The sequence below is a fragment of the Thermobia domestica genome, chromosome 15 (genome assembly GCF_964235325.1).
Source record: "Thermobia domestica chromosome 15, izTheDome1.hap1.1, whole genome shotgun sequence".
In the NCBI taxonomy this organism is placed as follows: Eukaryota; Metazoa; Arthropoda; class Insecta; order Zygentoma; family Lepismatidae; genus Thermobia; species Thermobia domestica.
The window spans coordinates 72,376,261-72,390,099 of NC_137468.1; the positions used below are offsets into that span (position 1 = coordinate 72,376,261).

The window sequence follows — 13,839 nt, forward strand, 5'->3', positions numbered from 1 at the left end:
ATATAGAATTAGGATTTATATTTCTGGGCTTTCTGCGCCTAAGGCCATTTAGCCCTTCACGTTTTGGGGGATGACGTCCTTCGGCGAGCACACTATCCTGGGAAAGGGAAGGTCTGAACCCCAGCAGACAATTCCTAACTCCGCCCATGTTCGTATGATAAGTCCTATGACTTAAGTTGACTCACTTTTCTTTTATCAGTTAGATAAATATGATTCGCTCTTCACTAAAAAGACATTATATTACATTATTAGGTCTACGGAACTTCTACAATTTTTTTTTTAACTATCCTCGACGTTTCTGTAGAGTAGAGTAGATTTTGAGTTGAACGTCCTTTTCAGCAGCGAGGCTATAAAATTATTTTGCAACTAATTAAAGATATTTCAACCAGTGACTCAGCGTTTTAATGCCCCTTTAAAGAAGATATATGAAAACTAAATATAGCATATTAAGAAATGTACACAAAAAATATTGAAACGATATGAGGTTTTGACATGAAGGATTGACCTCTCCCCTTCATGAAATTCTGCGTATGCTACTGCTTTCAACATTATTATATACATGTCAATTCTTATGGCAGCATCTCAGGAAGACTAACGAGTAAGTCCCTGTAGCGCAGTGGAAAGCGCACTGGACTTCTAATCCAGGGGTCGTGGGTTCGAATCCCACCAGGGATGCTAGTTATTGAATGTTTTATTTCGTAAAGCTTTCTATAAAAACGAATTTGTTTATCGTTTGCAGTGAGGTGAAGTTTAAATGCGTTAGTAACTGCTCTCTCTTTTTAAAGCAAAACCATTAGCTAGTACAATGTCGTGACTTAGTAGTATTTACGAACGTTTTTGGTATTTTTAAATCAGAAGTTGTAATAAATAAAGTTATCTATAAACCGATTAAGTAGTTATTTATGGAATATCTTTGTGTTATCAAAAAATATATAGTTCTTGATAAACTGACTTAGCATTTTCTTTTTCTTATCTTAATACGAATAATCATCTTTTACCTTGAAAAGCTCGTGTCATGCTAAGTGCGTGACATGTTCTTGAAAATGTCAAGTAGTTAGATGCAATGACTCTTCCTGGATGTTATCATAGAATCTAATAGATTAACTGAAATTGAAAAGTGTGTTAATAGATACAGATTGAGCTAGATTATATTTCGAAAGAAACTCAAGTCTGGAACTTACGCACAGACCACAGGGGTCTAGGACGGCACATTAAAAGCTCAAAATTGAAATATGGTAAGCGGGGCCGGCGGGGAGGGGGAAAAAGAAGGTGTCCACGAAAGAGAATTTTAAGGGAGATCTTTACTGAGAACAATATTAGTATCATAGTGTGACCAGTGATGCCAAACTCAAACGTTATAAAATCTCATCGCGAAAGGCAGAAATTCCCAATTTTTGGGTCTGAAATTTCCCACGCTATACTAATAACAAACTTTTCTAAACCTACATGTTAGAAAACATGAATATGAAATTAGTGTATACTCGTCAATATATGAGTGAATGATCCAAAAATTTCGTTCGTCTACGTTTATCAAACAGCGAGCATATTTTGTTGTGAGTTCATCATCTTCCACTGAACGTAATAACACTAGATAAACTTCATTCTTGTCATTTCGTGTGGAACGTTTCGAGTTAATGTTTCTCGTTTCATCTTCCTCGGTTAATTCTGTTCTTTCCTTCATTTTTATTTTTATTTTTATTTATTGAACAAATTTGCCAGATACAACATAATTTTGTCATTTTCCACAAGGGAATGTTTAAAAAACAGGAAAAGAAAAAAATGGAAATAAAGTCTCAACAACAGTAACAACAGCAGTGTCAACAAAGAGTGCAAAAGTAATATCATTTGGTCAACACGCGTTTAATTACTTTCAAAGACCAGAGTACAATTAACGTTCCTTGGCACTTATTTTTTGAGAGTCACAAGTCACTGCTTAAATCATTTTAACGGTAACATGCATTTTATAGTAACAATATTCAAGGGCGCCCATGAGGGAGGGGACAAGGTGGAGCGCTTGCCCCCCTAGAGGAAATTGTACTTCGGAATATCGAAAACTCAATAGAATTTTTAGAATAGTTAGAGCAAAATTTGAAACTATATTTGACATGTCGCTTTTTCTTGCCCCCCTTCCTTGGAAACAACAACATGGGCGCCCTTGACAACATTTGACGATTAGATTTAATTTGAAGTTTATTGAAGACTCGTTTGTCTACTGCCTTATCGATAACTTCGTTGGAATAGACAGCTATATAAAAAATCCTATAAATCTTGCCAATTTTTACAAAAATTCCTTTATTCCATTTCGAGGAATCATTGTAATATATCCTATATACAGTAAAACCTGTCTTCAACGGACCCTTTATTAAACGGAAAACTGTCTTAAACGGAAATATTTCACGGTCCCATGAATTTTGGAGAACAAAACGTATAAAAAGTCCCTTCATTAAGCGGAAACTGTATTACGCGGACAACGGAAAGAAAAATAAACATTTAACGGAAAATTCTGAGTTCCGGACTACAGCGTTTAGATGTTTAGACATTTTGTGAGACATATGCATTACGCTGTATGCGATCAAATGTTCGTTCTTTTGTTAAATATGTCCTGACAGTGTTGACCTTCCCCAACCACTACTCATATTCACCCCCCACAAATTGTCCTTAATCCCCGCAACTTAATCAAGAATCATACGGAATGTCGGAAAGAAGAAAACGAGATAGAGGAAGAAGAGGAATACGATACCGAGTTCGAAGAAGAGTGTAGAATAAGTACATATCAAGATGCTCTCAGAAGTTTAAACGAACTGCAAAGATTTGCCTTACGAAAAAATGATTCTGATTCACTTAGTATAATTTCTCAGTATAATTTCTCCGCTCTAAGTGTATGCGGAAAGTCAAGTAGCCAAGCAGCAATGTACACAGAAAACCCTGCTTGGCTATTAGAAAAATAAAGAAAACGTGTGTATAGCAAATTTTGTATTCATTTTATTTTATTTTATTTTATTTTGTGTGTGTGTGTGTGTGTATTTATTCGTAGAAGAAAGAAGTACTGTAATCGAACAATGTAGGTACAGCAATATATTTTCTCAGTATGCCCATTTATAAGCATGTATTTAAAAAAAAAAGAAAGAAAGAAAGAAAGGAAAGGTCTACCTCCGCTACGCGGAAACCTGACTTTAACGGAAATTTTTTGCAAGTCCTGCTCGATTCCGCTAAAGACAGGTTTCACTGTATTACTACATGTATATATGATTTTTCTCACAGGTTGGCATCACTGAGTGCGACAAAATTTTCTTGTTACGGCGCTACTGGCGATAGAAGTTAAAGGTTATTGGTTAGGCCGTTGGCTGCTGTTATTATACCGCATTGACTTGATCCCTAGTCTTCCGTTGCAAGCGCTGCTATCGTCTGAAGGAATTCCACTCGCTTTCTCTCGCTTAGCAACAGCTGAACCCTTATTGGCTCAATGCGAGAGTGTGTGAGGGTGTGAGCTTTAGTTCGCATTTTGCCACGGCTCAAGACATTTTGGCAGCACAATAGCGTAAAACTTTGTTTCCTCTTTTGTCAGTTTTTTGTGATGTTTCTGCTTACATATAACTGAGTAGGAACAAATACTGGGGGACACAAAATTTTCTTGGGTCCAGAAGGGGGAAAAATACTACAAAGCTTGTTATTCCCTGCATGTATAATATATTCAATTGAGAGGGTATTTGAGCCACCTTAACGTTACCTATTTGAAGGTGATGGTGAGTGGATAAGATAAATATGGAAGTTTCGTCTATCTTAAACAGATCCTACACGTTCAATATCATTGACAATATTATTACTTAAAAGTTATTGACAATCCAGTACTACTGGCTTTTTTCTTTTTTCTTTTTCTTTCTTTTTTTTTTTTTTTTTTTTTTTTTTTTTTTTTTGTCTTGCTACTGACTCTGCAAATATTGTTGTCCAGTAGCGGTTCTAGAAAGTAAAAACTGGGAGGCCAGGCAGACCCCAGACTATGATAGGTACATCACGAACTCACTATACACTTTCAAAAATATATAACCAATAACTTAAATTATTTTTTTCACTCAAAAACTGAGGGCGGTCTAGGCCCCCAGCCCCGGACTAGAACCGCCACTGTTATAGTCGACATTCTCTCTTCAATACGGGAAGTGCTCAGCACCTAAATGGACCAACATTGTTGATAAAACGTAATTACAGTAGCTATTTTTTTAGTACCATAAAACATGCAAGAATCGAGCAACAAACTACAATTAAAATTATGGTTCGCTTAAACAAACAAAAAATAAAAAAAAGAAAGAAAGAAAAAAGAAAAGAAACACCAGACAACAAGTAGCCAGTCCCATAGTTATGGCCAGAGTGTGAATTGATGGGGAAAGGATGCGAGGAATTTCCCCCTGAAAAAAATTGATCCACCTCTGGAAAATAAGATTTTCATCGCTGACAAAGATGCTAGATTTTTTTTCGCATAATTGTGAGTAAGATAGAAACAGGGATAAACTTTTATAGTTTGAACCCAAACTTAAAAAAAAAAAAAAAAAAAAAAAAAAAAAACACTTAAGTATTCAAGTTAAAATAGTTTATGAAACATCTCGCTTCCTAGTCTTCTTGTAATTGTTAGAATTAGGAAGTTTATTTCTGAGCTATCGGCATGAATGGCTATTTTAGCGCCTCAGGTATGATACCCCTCAGCCATCACATTACCCGGGAAAGTGAGGTTGGAAGGAAACGACCTGGGACCTTTTAGTAACTATCTCGGCATTTGCACTCAGGATGGGTAGTCTGAAAAGGGTTTTTACACCTTTCCGACTGTGTCCATTCCGGAAATCGAACCCGGGACCACTCGAACCGAAGGCGAGAGTGCTGTCGCTCTTAGAATTATACATTCTTGTTTCTTGACATATTTATCTATTCATATGGAAAATACATCCTCTTTTGCCAGGAGCGAACTACAGAGGCTCAAAGGGGGTGTGTGCAGTATGTGTAATACAAAGAGAATAATAATACATATAGAAATACAGTAGGAAGTCGAAAATCCGAACTAATTGGGATCGAAGGTAGTTCGGATTGTCGAAAATGACCAAGAAAATGACATTTAGGCTTAAATATACTGTACGGTATGCTTTTTTTTATCGATACAGTAGTTATACAGTACATACAGTAATTACAATATCGTGTCTAAGGCTATTTATATTTAATGTTTCTGAAGAACCTACTCGTAGCCTTCGCTAAATTGCACTGTTCTTGTAAATTACACTATTCTGTAAAACTTAACTTGTATAGGCCTAAGGGAAAATAAAATTTAAAAAATGTATGACAAACAATTACATATGAATTAGTTTTTTTTTTTAAAAAAAAACGCCTTCACACAAAGAAAATTAAATTAGTGTACTGTCACTAGCTTCTATTGACCACGTTCGGATTATCGACGTTCTACTGTACCTCATGTCCAAAAAGTTCCAATAAACATAGGGCGAAAACCCCATCGTTTACATGTTATAGGCTGCCGAAATCATGAAAAAATGAATTTTAAATGTTCATAGCTCCAAAACTATGGGACCTATCTTGGTCGGGTCAAGACTTCACTTAGGAACTAGTATGTGCCCTATCCAAAAATGCGTGTTTCAGAATCCTGAAGTGCTTCCACAACAATTTTTATAGAGGGAGTTTGACTACGAGCCTATGATATAAAGTACTCTCCAACTACCTCCATAAAAATTGTTGCGTGAGTACCTTAGGGTTCTAAAACATGTAGGTCTATTATTGGATAGAGCACATACTAGTTCCTAAGTGAAGTCTTGACCCGACTACAGTAGGTCCCATAGTTTTGGAGCTATGGACTTTCAGAATTCATTTTTTCATGTTTTCGGCAGCCTATAACGATGGGGTTTTCGCCCTATGTTTATAGGAACTTTTTGTTTGTTTTACTCTCAGGAATCACTCTTCTGCTTTTGTATCCTCGTCGCCATAAGTGCCTTTACATCGCAGTGACGGGTATGTGACCGCGCAGTACTCCAAGGAAGGGATGGTTGTATAAGAATTTGTGATTAATTTTGAAGAGTTTTTATTTTGACTAGGGAATTAACATAGGTGAAGGGAGTAAAGACACAGATTTGAAGCATCAGTTCACTGTTATTGAAGCATCAGTGCACGAAAAGATTCGTATTCTCAGTTTTTCTATTTATTGTTTTATATGTTAAGTTAAACACCACAATATGCATCACTGATATCGCAAATCGTATTATTTTTTAAAATCGTGTTTGTAACCTATTGTCAAAACATTCATCTCCAGACATGATGTAGAGAGAAGAGAAAGAGATACGACATCTGTAATATATGTATATGTGATTCACTAAGTAACTGTAGAAATTAATTAAAGGACACATAAGAGAGCGAAAAGGAGCTCTAGAAGTCTGAACTTTTTAGAAACGTCCTAGATAGGTGAAAATATAGTTAAAAATTGCAAAAGGAATCATGTAAATTACCTCTCTTTTCTTATATTCTAGTATACTTTTTCTTTCACATCCAAACATCTCTATTCAGAATTACGAGATAAAGGCGAAGAGAGAAACATTTCCATTTCAAGAATTATATCAGGAAAAAATCTTTTGACTTAGACTAGATTCGAACTCGCAACCCTTGAATCCATGGCTCAGCGCTCTACCGATTGATCTAACAACTACTGTTGGAAAAGCCAAATTTCTACAACTACCGTTTGCTGAATGGTGTGTATTAACCAAGTTTGCCGAGATAATTGCTTCATATAGCTAACTAACTAACTAACTAACTAACTAACTAACTAACTAACTCTATGGCCTATGGAACCCGGAGGTTCAGTGCCGCGTTCACAAAAGCTCTCCACTGACTTCTATCCTTAGCTAATTGGATCCAGTTTCTACTTTGTATTCCTATCTCTGCGAGATCCATCTTAAGCTTCATATAGCTATAATAATAATAATAATAATAATAATAATAATAATAATAATAATAATAATAATAATAATAATAATAATAATAATAATAATAATGATAATAATAATAATAGTAATAGTAATAATAATAATAATAATAATAATAATAATAATAATAATAATAATAATAATAATAATAATAATAATAATAATATGCAGAGTAAGTCCTAATATGAGATTTTACTAATTATATATAATAAATGTAAGCGTGGTTTATTCGTGTGTGCTACTCAAACTGCGCAACTCACTACCTAGTCCCATAAGGGTTGTACGCTTATGGTACAGTAGCCTTGCGTTCTCCAACCGTGAAGAATGTTTCTCTTTGAACCTATGCGTGTCCTAAGAGGAAGGAGATTGAAAGAAAGAAAAGTGGTTTAGAAATTATGCAAACGTAGAATATGTCACGAGGTGAGGTAATGTAGAATTCAGCGTGTCTTTCAGCTACTACTCTATACAAGACGTGCAGGGGCGTCATTTCAGACTTCGCTTGAGGGCGCAAGAGCACCACTGACGTAAGACTTTCACATTTTGTACTAATACATTAGTAGGCAATCGATTAAAGTATATGTAAACCTCAAACTCTTGGGGGGGGGCAATTGCCCCCTCCTGCCCTTCCTAAATGACGCCCCTGAAGACGTGCATCTACGACTTAACGTGGAACCCGAACCACACGACTCCTGACGGGAATCGAAACCCGTATCACCTCTAGTTCTATTATGGGAGACACAGGATCATGTAAAAATAATCGAAAATTTCTTCTATCTTTCTGATAAAGAAAACAAAGTTGATACCAGATATAAATAACGAAAAAACATATGAATTTAAATGTAAAATTTGAGTCCAAAATACCCACTTATAAACAACTGCTGAATTTTAGAAAATAAAGACATGTAAATTGAAGTTATGTGATTAACTTGGAGCTTCAAAAACCAACACCCAGAAACCGCCGTGTAAAGTCTAACTGATGCAAATTTTTTTATTGCATAACTTGCTTTCGGGGAGTCCGCCCCCAGACGCTTGCATTTGCTCTTTCTCCGACCTCTCACTTTTCATATCCCTAAGACCTCTGATCTTAAGTGGTTTCGAGATATGGCTATCTTATTGTAACAATTTCAACTCCCAACTTTGACTTCCTGCTGTTTTTCTTCTAACCATAATATATATATATATATATATATATATATATATATATATATATATATATATATATATATATATATATATATATATATATATAAAACGCTGAAATACATCTTTAATCAAGATGTTTCTACTCTTAAGGGATTTTGGAATATGGCCATTCTATTTTACCAATTACAATTTAAACCTTTTTTTTTTCTAAGGAGAAATGAAAAAACGCAGAAACATGTCTTTAATTGTTTTACTTGCAAAACCTAAACACCAATTTTCATTCCCGGCGGGAGCTCATGTATTTCGAATTCCACGTTAATCAGTAGGTTAACGTTTCATATAGCTTCGCTACTGAATGGGACGTTAAACTCAAAATCAACTCAACCAATTTTCATGTCAATAACCTTAACGATTTTCAAGTTATGACCATCCAATTATAACAATTGTAACTTTACCCTATTTTCTTCCTTTCTAGGGCAAATATCATAAAAACGCTTACATACATATCTAATTATTTTAAATGAGAAGTCCATATACCAAATTTCATGTCGTTAACACTCAAAGATTCCAAGGTATGGGCATTTTAAGATAATTGCCACTCCTCTTTCTCCCTTTTCCCTTCAAATTTCCAAATATTCTTCTTTTAGTGGAACCTTACATTACAAATCATATGCCCTTTCTAAACTTCAAGTTTCTAGCTTAAGCGGTTTGGCCTAGAGTTGATCAATCAGCCAGCCAGAACTTGTTATTTTATATAGAAAGATACATAATAAGCAAATTAATCACAAAAATATTACTACAAAAGCAATATAGCAAAGAACTCATATACTGTGTTAAAATATGTAGATATTCATTCATTTGGTAAAATTCAAAAAACTAAGGGCACAAGCTTAGCGTACGCGCGTTTGGCGTGGGAGACCCAGGTTCGATTCCCGGTGGAAGCTCATGTGATTCGGATTCCACGTAAACCAGTAGGTCTACATATCATATAGCCTCGCTGCTGAACGGAATGTTAAACTCAAAATCAGCTCAGCTCTGCTAAGAGCATAAGCAGCGTGGATCTACGGCTTTTTGGGTCCAACCACAGATGACAAAATTACACCCCTATTGCTTTACAATTGCTGTAAATCTCCCTGCTTTGGAAATGAACGGAACTTGACATTCGCTTCGCCAACTTTTCTATTTCGTGTGTTCATTTTAAAGCCGTACACAGCGCATGTGGGCATTGCTAAAGTTTTCAAAGTCAATGTAAGAAATAAAGATGAGTTCTATTTACACAATGTGTACAGTAGAAAATATTCAATAATATTCCACATAGAAAATATCATACACAACAGTGTGTAAGAAATTCATCAAATGTTTAAAAATCAAAGTAAACGTACTTCAACACAAATGCATTTAAAACCTGACTCTGAGAGCGCAATAATGTTATCTTGTTCGAAGGGTCAGTGATTTTGTGTCGAACAGGCTGAGCGTGGGCTTACCCTGTCTTATGTTTCGCAACATTGCTCTTGGTCAAGTGGTTTATTGCTTGTGCCTTTAGGTATTTGCCCTAAAGCTATACAGCGAGTTGTGTGCTTTCTTCCTTCCCTGCCCCTGGCTGGCGAAAATATTATTTGCTTTTCATGCATTAGGATAAAGGGCAAGACCTTGGAAGGGAGTAACATATAAAATGATCGAAAACGACAACCGATGTTCATGTAGAGTTCATAGTTTCGAGGTCGCTGAGATGGTTAGGCGTAAAGCTATCAGCTATTTTCTGTTAGTGATTTCTTCATATAACCAAGTTAACGAATCAGTGATAGAACGTTCACCTCTGGTGCTAGGGGTCACGGGTTCGATCCCAGTCCCCGCCAAGTGAACTTTGTGGTGGATAAACACCGTGTGCATGGGTTTTCTCGGAGTTCTCCCGTTTCCTCCCACTTTCTTCATTCCACCATTTCATTCATTACTCATCATCGTCTCCTTTAGCCTAACCGGCATAACCGCGGGACGTACAACTCAAAGATTTCATTTCATTTCATTTTCAAGTTAACGAACCTTGACTTACCTGCGTACAGTGGTTGGTTAGTGTGTCCTCGATGGCTATTTTTACTTTTTCCATGATCATGCCATACCATACAGTATTTTTATGTTTTGAAAAAGCTTGATTCCATCAATTCGTTAAACAACAATGTTTCTTTTTTTTTCTAATCATGTTTCTTAGTATTATCCTCTTCATTCTAACTAATTTAAATATTTTCAATAATTCAGAATTTAGACTAAAAAATGTTACAATGATCAAGAATTGTAGAAGAAGAGGACTCTTCATTTCTAATCATTGTCATAACCGGAAGGGAAAACTTTAAAAAAAATTGAAATAACTTAGCAGACGTAGAAAATCGACGGAAATAATAAACATCAACTATTAGTTGACTCTTAGAAGTATAGTATATAGTTCTCAACCCAAGTAGAAGATGCACTCTTTGCTTCATGAAAATAATAAACATTTTCCAAAAATAATTACAGAAAAGTAATTTCATGACATTTACTGAGCGAACGTAGGTTACTGGTTAGCGTTGACCTTTGTAATTGGGAGTCTCCAGGTTCAAATTTCGATACGAGGCATCCTGACTAGTGATTTTGCAGTACCACTGGGCGAATACCGGAATACTTTTAATACATAAGCTTTGGCAAATTTTCTTGAAAACTTTGTTCTTATGTTGTTAATGTTTCAGTGTGAAATGGCATTTTGCTGCATGGAAAATATTTTTAGTAAACAAAATATAGTAGATGAATGGTTAGTATAAGGGACTCCTACTTGTTTTCTTTAGGTTCAAATCCCGACTGTTCTTATTGATTTTTTCTTATGTTGCGCTCCAGAAGTTCAATTTTGAATTAAATGTAGTCGCAGCTAGTTTAAACTGAAATTATTTTCAAAACTTTTTGCTATTTTATGTTTTTGCTTTACTTGCGATGTTTCAACTTTGATATTAGATCTTAGACCTTAATGTAACTCATTTTCCTACGTCATATTATGATGAATGTTTTCACAACAACGATAGTCGGGCGGTAATACAGAATTCCATCTTTACTGCGGGGCCGGATCTTGAATCCTGCGAACTACGCGTTCGCAGGAGGCGCCAGGTGAACAGGGCACCAAATTAGAAAAATGAATTTTGTTTTAAATGTAAATATTCATTTTAAAAATGTTATGATGAAAAATTTTCCTCATATAGCTTCGAATAAATATTGTACAGACTGAGATACAGATAAAATACATCAAAAGGACAATAAAGTCGAATCTTCGCTTGGTTGGCTGTAAAACACCCCTTTACAAATGAAATGGACTCGCACATCAATTTCTTGCTGTACTGTACTGTGGAGTTACAACCACAGTTATTTGCTCAATTATCAGTTCTTTACTGAAAGAATGTGGGGATAGTACTTTGCATGGCAAGAGAGAAAGTATGTGGGGATCTGAGCAGTACAGCGCTGAAGTAATTAATTGGGGATGAATGAAATGAAATGCATGTTTTCTAATAGAAGAAATCACAGAGACACAAAGGTTAGGAAAGGAAAGGGTTTTACTGTACCTCAGCCATTTCGATATGATGAGCCTCTTCAAATATCGGGTGAAGCCTTATCCTCCAATTCGTTGAGTGTTTCCGTCTGGTATCGATCCCGGACCTCACGTTCGAGAGTGAAGAACCTCTCGACCTCAGGGCAACAGCTCCCAGATGTCCTGGCCTCTTCAGAATGACACCTCTGTCATGCAATGGTTGGTGAGGGCCCAGGCGTGCCGACCGTCTTTCAATTGCTGCTACGACGACTCTTCTGAATAGGGGTCCAAAGTGTGTTTTTGGCGGCTTCTATCACACTTCTCACCTCGAGGGTCCCGTGTCCCCTGGTTTTGTTCTACTTCTTTGCTTTCGCTTCTTCCTGGTGCTCTGCACGTGGATGACTAGCTCATCACAATTATATTGGTCAATAGGGAAGTTTGTTAATTGCTGAAACGGCGTGGCTGAGCTTGTTTTGATGAAGTTACGGAAACTAGGAAGAGAATGGTAAGCATGAATTTGTATTGGGATGAGGTGACAACATAGGGAAGTCTCTTCTTTATTATTTAATAATTACAATTTCTTGTTTGAAGAACAATAACAACATACAGGGAGAATTCAAAATAGGCGCTAAGCCTGATATCCTCTAGAAATTGATGCCAATGCCACACTCACAAGAGATGCTAGTTTGAGGAAAATTTCCATGGCACAGGATAGACCTTTTAAAGAGGGAAAAGGGATATTTTACGAATATGAGATAAAATCAATGTAAATTTAGCTTTCCAATAGATGTTGTATTAAGTACTATGACCGTAGAGCTAAAGACTGGTATTCTTTCCACAATCCCACCATATGCACAAAATACAAATATAACAGACTCTTCATTCCTTTCTCAACAGTTAAGGGTTGAGAAAGATCACCGTAAATGAAATGCACATTATCAAAGTTGAAGCAAGCATGGGCACCCAAAAGGGGACGAAAGGGCCAGGCCCCACCTGGCTTACGACAAGTATAAAGTATATGTATAATTTCTTAAGATTTTCTTAATACAAATAAAAATACCAAACGTAATATAGTAACGAGGGAGATGACCACCCTAAAAACATTCTTCGGGCCCCCATGCAAGCAAGTAGGCTTTCTTGTCCATTCGGGGAGTGGAGCGAATACTAAGAAAAGACGGGCGGTACAAATGGGTTCTTTAAAAATCATTTCTGAGGGAAATTTTAACTTAAGTTCCTAATGACTCACAATCGCTGTCCAGTGCTTAATGCTCACTTTGTTAATATCTATTAGTCATTTGTCATTCGTCAACATTTTCATTTCTATCCTAAGTCATTTCGTTTTTGTTTATATTTTTAATTTATAATGATGTGTGCTTTCACTTTTTAATAGTACTTTGTTTTTCATGTAATAATAATAACCAACGATATAAAACCAAGTGAGCATTTTATCGGAAAAGAAAGCTACAAAACGTGAAAGAAGATAAGAGGCAACCGAAGGCTCTAAACAAGTTTCTTTCGAGTGCTGGACAAAATTAGACAAATATTGAGGTGGAGAGTTGTCAATATCAGTCACTGTTAACGAAGCATTTGCAGGTCGACATTCTTTTGAAGCTGACAAATTTATTTTAACCTGATTGCAGTAATTTAATTGATGAATTAAAATGGAACGATACGGTCATTTCGGTTACGGGTCTGAATTAAATTTCATGTATTTCAAAATTTGTTTGAATACAATTAGTTTTCACGTGGCATATAAGTATAGAACTTGAAAGGATATAATCGAAAGCGACGAAAGGTCATTTGGATGACAAGTATTTTTTTCAATACTCTCACTTGCAATCACAGCAGCGTATACAGATGCTCGTTTTATTATGACAGATAACAATAATTATTAATCCATTCTCTGCTAATAAATTTAGATGGAGCGATATTTTAAATTAGTAATAATTCTAATGCAAAGTAGAATTATGATTATTAGTTACTTGTGTTCAGGGATGTAACGACATAGGTGCTACGGATGCGCAAGGGGCCAGGTCGAGACAGAATTTTCCAGACAAAATTCGAGTCGAGACACGGCTCTTCCAATAGAGAAATATACATTTTTCGAGTCGAGCCATCACTTTTACAGCACATTTTCGAGACGAGACAGCCACAAATCTTGTATCGTGCGCATCCCTAATAGGTGCAGTTTTC

At 35.9% G+C, this 13,839-nt stretch overlaps 1 non-coding gene across 1 annotated transcript; it reads left to right on the forward strand.

The window, feature by feature from the left end:
- The first annotated feature begins 602 nt into the window (after nucleotides 1-602).
- Nucleotides 603-675, forward strand: TRNAR-UCU (transfer RNA arginine (anticodon UCU)). Its single transcript has one exon. It is a non-coding gene; the product is annotated as a tRNA-Arg (tRNA).
- The last annotated feature ends 13,164 nt before the right edge of the window (nucleotides 676-13,839 follow it).